Source organism: Lissotriton helveticus, chromosome 8 (assembly GCF_964261635.1).
Source record: "Lissotriton helveticus chromosome 8, aLisHel1.1, whole genome shotgun sequence".
NCBI classification, from domain to species: Eukaryota; Metazoa; Chordata; class Amphibia; order Caudata; family Salamandridae; genus Lissotriton; species Lissotriton helveticus.
The window spans coordinates 392,333,428-392,340,927 of NC_136069.1; the positions used below are offsets into that span (position 1 = coordinate 392,333,428).

Genomic DNA, 7,500 nt, shown 5'->3' on the forward strand with positions numbered 1-7,500 from the left:
AACCAAAGCCGCAACAACAACTGCATGGGCTACTAGTACAAGCAGAAGTACATGCGCAAGGAGCTGTCCGAGAAGGAGCTGTCCGAGAAGGAGCTGTCCGAGAAGGAGCTGTCCGAGAAGGAGAAGGCCGAGAAGGAGAAGGCCGAGAAGGAGAAGGCCGAGAAGGAGAAGGCCGAGAAGGAGAAGGCCGAGAAGGAGAAGGCCGAGAAAGAGAAGACCGAGAAGGAGAAGGCCGAGAAGGAGAAGGCCGAGAAGGAGAAGGCCGAGAAGGAGAAGGCCGAGAAGGAGAAGGCCGAGAAGGAGAAGGCCGAGAAGGAGAGGTCCATGGAGACTTGCAAGTAGAGGTCAGTGAAGATGGCCATGGAGCGGTGCAAGTTCCCACAATGGTTGTTCTTCCAGAAGTAGGGGCACAGGAGGAAATTGACTTTGGAGCCGGGGTATCATGTCAGGAAGACGAAGCCACTCCTCCTGATGATTCATTTTCTCCCAGCTCCCCAGCAAGGAAAAGATCAAGGAGGATGTGTAGAAGTTCCTCTTCAAGCCCCGCTCCATCAGACGATGATCTGGATCTGGATTGGCAACCATCTCCGACGTCTGAGAGGGAGGCACACCATGAGCTGCGAAAGGTATCAAATGTTAAAAGGAAGGGCCCCGGAAAGCTTATACTTATGGATCCGAACGTCGGACTTGATGAAGTGGTGCATTCTGATGTTGTTGAAGAGGATGACAGCAATGACCTAGTCATCACACATGTCAGTCCAGCCACACCGGCCATGCAGCAGACAGACATTTACACCCTATCCCGACGTCATGCTGAGCGTGACCCTGGCGACGTGCCACTGGTAGCACCACCAACGCAGTCAAGTAGTACCACAAGTTCAACAAAACCTACAGCTCCCATATTTTCTCCCCGGAGGGGGACTCCATCCCGCTCGACTCCCTCAAGTAAGGTTGCTGCAATAATTGCACAACCCAGTAGATGTCTGCAAGGCTCATCCACCACTGCTTCATCTGGCATTGGCAGCAGTATCACCTCGTGCGGCAAAACCAGAAGTTTCCAGTCCCCAGTTTGGAACTTTTTTAGTGTCCATGAAAAATATGATAACATAGCCGTTTGTTGCATTTGTAAGACTAGAGTTAGCCGTGGTAAGACTGGTACCAACTATGGAACCGGAGGCCAGATAGGTCATCTTGAAAGAAAGCACGCTGTCGAATGGTTTCCGCACCTAGCAAACGTCAAGGGAAAGCGATCCCAAAGGGCAAGTGGCCAAAATATACCCATAGTAGGTGTTTCATCTGAAGATGATGGGGAGGTAGAAGAAGCGTCAGACATGTGTCCGGTTGCACCCAGTACCCCTTGCAGCATCACACCCTCCGTAACACATAACAGGCACACTGAGAGTCTGGGAGACACACCAATGCGGAAAATGTCAACACTGATCAGAAGTGGGTCGAAGAAGGCATCCGCATCATCCCGTAAATTTGTCCAGCGCACCATTTCAGGCATGTTCTCCTCAGATGCGCAATTTCAACGCAACCACCCAACTGTACGCCTCTATAACACTAAGCTGGCAAAAATGCTAGCGGTGGACCTTCTCCCTTTTTCGTTTGTCGAATGTGTGGGTTTCCTTGAACTCGTGGCAACATTGGCCCCTAAATGGAAGGTTCCTAGCCGGTACTATTTTGCCAGGGTTGCTGTTCCAGCACTACACAAAGAGGTGCTTGAGTTGGTGGGGGCAGCTTTGCAGAAGAGTGCTGTTCACACTATACACCTGACAACAGACATGTGGACCAGTTGCCAAGCCCTTGATTACATGTGCATCACTGCACACTGGGTCTCTTTTTCAGGGGTTATTAAACAGATAAATGCAGGTGGTGATTTGGTCGAGATTTTTAAGGGTGCTCGTAAACATGCAACATTAGCCATGTTTGGCATGGAGAAAAGTCATACTGCAGTCAACATTTTGGCTGACTTTAACAAAAAGGTCTTGAAATGGCTGCGCCCAAGAAATTGCAAGGTTGGTTATGTTTCTACAGATAATGGCAGGAATGTAGTTAAGGCCATGGAGGACGGTTTCTATATCAGAGTGCCGTGTTTGGCGCACTGTATCAACCTTGTTGTGCAAAATTTTTTGAAAAAAGAACTTGCAGTCGACAAAACACTGACCATCTGCAGAAGAATATGCACACATTTCAACCATTCTTTTAAGGCCCGGAAGGAGCTGAGGCGCAAGCAAAATGAACGTAGAATGCCAGTGAAAGCACTTATCCAGGAGGTAGCAACACGTTGGAACTCAACCTTCTACATGCTTGAGCGTCTGCATGAGCTGTTTCCAGTAGTCAATGAGTATTTCTACAACCTGGGTGGTGATACGACAGGAATGATGCTAGCGGTGGAGCAATGGCAGCTAGTTAAAAGCCTGACAGACATGCTTCGGCCTTTTGAGGTCTTCACGCGTGACGTGAGCAGGGAGGACTGTTCTTTGAGCAAAGCTATCCCACTGTTGCTGAAGCTCGAGCACCAAGTCAAGGTGGTGTCTTCACAATTAAAGGACGTTGGAAAGAACGAAGCACATGAGTTGGCGCAGAGATTATTACAACGCCTAGTTAGCAATGAACGGCTTGTAAATATCAAGAAACAACAGCACTACATTTGTGCTACTATTCTGGATCCACGTTACAAAAAGCCATTGTTTGGCAAAGTAATAATTCCTTTTGAAACATCGGATGTTACAGAGTACAAAGGTTGGCTAGCTCAGTCAGCCATTCGTTTTGAAATAGAACGGAAGGAAACTGTAGGAGAAGACAGTACTACTAGTGAATCAGCAGGCGATCAGGCGTCCCAAAAAAGCACTTCACCATCTGTGCCTGTGGCAGAAGTGAGTGACTTTCCCTCTGAGCCGTTAACCACACCAGCAACCGTATCATCTGCACCAGGCGCATGCGATATGTCTGAAGCGAGTTGGCTAACTCAGCTAGGGTTTCCTGGTCCTAGAAAGGACACAGAAGTGCAAAGTACAGGAATCCGGGAGGACATTCTTTCAATGGTGCAGGCCTATCTGGATGACTCAACAGAGGTCAATATTACTGAGGACCCATTGGCGTATTGGCATGGGAAAAGAAAAATATGGCGAGAGCTCACCAACCTGGCTATCAATTACTTGTCTTGCCCACTCGCAAGCGTGTCTTCAGAACGTGTTTTTAGTTCTGCTGGTGGCATTGTGACTTCCAAAAGGTCCCGCCTCTTGCCCGCAAATGTGGAGCGGCTCACCATGATAAAGATGAACCAGCACTTCATACCACCAGATTACAGAGTACGAGAATGCACGCAGGAAGAAGAGGACACCGCCCTACCCGAGGAAAGTTCTCCTCAGTTACCAGAAGTAACCCCGACTGATGATTTAGCAGAGTATGAGGACGAGTTCTGCTTCCCTGACAGCGAGTTCTGAAAATGACTCAATCAATCATTCATTAATTGTAAATAGTCCTCCTTATTCACTTTTATTCCTGTATGTCTGTCTTTCTTTAGCAAGTGCTTCATCACATTCCCAACAAAACTGTAATCACCCAATCAAACAACAAGCACATCAGCAGAACTGTCTTGATTTTGATGCCGCAGCATTCCTCCGGTTCACAACAGTTAGTTGACAAGAACTCAGTCCTGGTCGTCTATCCTGAGTCCTCCTCCTCCAGACTGACTCACCCTATCCATTACCCATAATGCTGATGCCTGGATTCTGCACAATGAAGAAATGAAGGAGCCAGCCCTCAAACACAAATTACAGGTAAGATAAGCTTTTGGATGGGAGGTAGTATAAAGGAGTATTCGGAGAGGCGAGAGAGTGACAGTGGTACTAGCAGCAAAGTCCTAGGGCTCTTGAATTAACAAAGTCTGTGACAGGCATTTACTTAGGAAAAAATGTGGCCTATTGCACGTGAACGTGTAGGCGTTCTATTGCTCGCTTGCCTGTCTCAGGGGTGCTGTCTCTGGGGTTTCTAGGTTTTAGGGTTGTGTCAGCACCGCTACCACATTTCTAATGTTGATTGCTTTTGATTTGCAGAAAATCCACGCCGGGAAACTCCAGTTGTGGCCCTGCTGCAGAACGCGTTAGGACTCTGTGAATTCCAGGTGGAGCCAGCCCTCAAACACAAATTACAGGTAAGATAAGCTTTTGGATGGGAGGTAGTATAATGGAGTATTCGGAGAGGCGAGAGAGTGACAGTGGTACTAGCAGCAAAGTCCTAGGGCTCTTGAATTGACAAAGTCTGTGACAGGCATTTACTTAGGAAAACATTTGGCCTATTGCACGTGAACCAACACGATGACAGTGTTCTGTTAAATGAAATTACTGCAAAACCACCACCCACCCAGCTCAAAAGTAGTAAAAAAACAGGTATGCTCAGATAAAGTTTGAAAAAGTATATTTATATCCCTAACAAAATAATCTCCCGCAAGACCCTCCCTAACCCCAACAAATAGTCCTCAAAAGTCCCCAAAAAACCCAACTCCCAATTCCCACCCCCCAAAAGTCTCAAAAAAAGGGGCAAGGGACACTCTATGGATGCAAGCTGGTAAGTTTGGCCTCCAGGGCATCATGCTTTAGGGCCAGGGCATCATATTTTTCCTGGAGGATGGCTTGCTCTAGGCGGAGGCCCTCCACCACATTTTGAAATTTGTGCCATTTCTGGACCTCCGCCTCTAGGTCTGACACTCTGCGGAGTGCACGGCGCAAGCGACCTTTAACAGTGCTGCGAGGTGCAGCTTTTGCTGCTCGGCGGTGGCGTCTTCCGGCACGGCTCCGGTTCGCTGGAGCACTGTGCTTACCGGCAGAACGTGGGGTAACAGAGGAGGATGTAGACGATGTTAAGTTGGATGCACTGGAGTGCGTGTCATCCCCCTCGAGTTCCACCAGTCGCCGATATTCCGCAACAGTTGCTTCCAGCCTCCGTTGCCGGGCCAGTACAGCCAGCATACTCCTCGTTGGTTTGGAGGTTTTAGTATTGCCAACTATATGAAGAAAGAAAGACATAATCTGTAAGCAATGCTCTTTAGGAATATGATTAACACAAAATGATTCAGCAGGAAGTTGTGTCACAGTACAACTAGCAACTAGCCAGGGCAGTACAAAACTATTCAGGCCAGTATCATGGGCGTCCGCAGGGAGGGGCGCTTGAATCACCATTTCCCTTCCCACAACTCTCTTGTATCCTTGGTTTGGTGCTCTTTCATATGAAAGAGATCTGGCAGAAGTGAGTGATTTTTCCTCTGAGCCGTTAACCACACCAGCAACCGTATCATCTGCACCAGGCCCAGGCGATATGTCTGTTTCCCTCCCTCTCTCTCTCTCTCTCTCTCTCTTTCTCTCTCTCTCTCTGTCTCACTCTTTCTGTCTCCCTTTGTCTCCCTCTACCTCGCTGTCTCTCTCTCTCTGTCTCCCTCCCTCACCCTCCCTCTGGCTCCCTCCCTCTCTATCTCTCCTTCTGTCTTCCTCTCTCTCTGTCTCTGCCTCTATCTGTCTTTCGGTCCCAGCCTGCTGTAATTACCATATTGTAATTTGTCACTGGGCCACCACTGGATACACATCATATCCTATCTAAGAGTCAGATAGTACCATGATCCAGCTTACCTGTACTCGCCACCGCCACTGTCTCCTGCCTCACAGTCTGTACTTCTTCTTGGTCCGACTCCTCCCCAGATTGACCCTCGGACTCCGAGTCAATGATGACCACATCCGAGCTGGCCCCGCCACCAGATGTTCCACCTACAAAGTAGATTTAAGAATGTTAGATTACACCACTCCACTAGTATTTGGACTATGAATGAAAAAATGTGAAAACAACTGAAAAAGTAATTGACTGTCTACTGTAGTCTAAAGTAAATGTCCCTCCTTCCAGGGAAAGCTGTTGTCTTGCTTAATTTTTTTGTCACAATTGTTGAATGCTTGCTTAATTTTTTAACACACATTATTTTTCTCTGAACAGACAGAAACTGGACTTCTAATGACAAGAGAGGAACATCAACTTGAAACCAGGTGAAAGCTCGGCTCGACCACAAGAAATGTGTACCATTCCAGAACTCATCAAATCAGCACCAAGCACTTTTCCATTTCCAACTAACTTTATTTTAATATATGTGTTTACTTAAACTTTTAATAAAGCTTTTAAACTTGAATTGACTCTGTAGTTTTTCCTCTAGAGAGTCCGGACTAGAGTGACTGAGCGGAAAGTTTTGCAATTTTTGGAAGGAGGAATCTGTGCTGCTGACACTACCAGGTTTATTTATACAGTGTGCCAAACACGCCACTCTGAAATATTATTACTCTGGTCTTTGGTGTCCATAGTTCGGTTTGTGGAGAATTGTCCCTGCAACAGTAGGATTATTGATTTTGCTCCTATCTAAACACTATTTCAAAACAATTAAATTAGGAATGCTTGGACAACAATAGGTCCTCTATATTTAAAAGAAAACTTACTGGGGCCAGCAAAGGAGCACTCGCCGCCCTGGCCTGCATCCTCCTCCTTTGGAGCCACTGCTGCAGCAGATTTTTCGGTCCGCTTGCCCCTGGGCGGACCTAACGTACAACATGAAAGAAATAACAGAAAACATTGATGATTGCTGCTTGCCGATGTCCTTGTCAACCAAATCAAACATTTAGAAAGAACAAGAACCTACTATTTCATCCAAAAAGAGGGCTACAAAGGAAGGACTGCACCTGAGCCTCTACTCTAGGGGCAGATTTACAAGCCCCTTGCAGCTCTTCTGCTCCATTCTTGCGTCAATTTTGTGACGCAGCGCCACAAGAGAGGCGCCATGGTGTGGCGTATATTAACAACGTGGCGCATATGGGAGATGCATCCCATTCTAAAACCCTGCGCCATTAGGGAGCGTTCCAACGCAAGGGAGGGCGTTCCTGCGCAGGAACGCATGCTAAAAGTGGCTATGGGGAATATATAAAATTTCAATCAGTCATTTAGGACAATGCTTATTAATGCTTAACGCTTCGGTGACGTTTTGGGACCATGGTGTGCCGCATTGTAAATACGGCGCACCATGGGTGGTGCTGCCGTGCCACACACTTTGCAGGGATGCGCAGGTAATTGCTAATCTGACACTTACGGGCATACTTACGAGTTCTGAGCTGCACACCTCCAGATGTGCACCAGAACAAATACGTAACACAAAAATAACCTTGCGTCACGGCAGATGCGCCGCTATTACAATGCGGCAAACCCTGGCGCAAGGGTAGGCAGATGCGTAACGCATCTCGTGACGAAATAGGGGCGCATCTCTAGAGTCGCTTCGCGGGCGCAATGCAACTATAGCAGTGCTCAGGGCTGCCCAATACTCTACATACCGCATCAGTCCTTACGCCTGCTTCAAGCAAGCAGGCATAAAGAATTGACATAGCAGCGTCGCGGAAGTGCCTGCGTTAAATCTTGTAGATTTCACGCAGGCACTTTTGCGAGGCACACATCTGCCTGACCGGCACCACCCACCCC

General features: G+C 47.7%; 1 protein-coding gene and 1 long non-coding RNA gene across 2 annotated transcripts in view; both read left to right on the forward strand.

The window, feature by feature from the left end:
• The window catches only part of LOC144772708 (uncharacterized), a 1,708,106-nt gene that overhangs the window by 1,651,386 nt on the left and 49,220 nt on the right, over positions 1-7,500 (forward strand). The window lies entirely within an intron of this gene.
• Positions 4,056-6,172, forward strand: LOC144771656 (uncharacterized). Its single transcript, XR_013599413.1, has 2 exons — positions 4,056-4,159; positions 5,983-6,172. It is a non-coding gene; the product is annotated as an uncharacterized LOC144771656 (long non-coding RNA).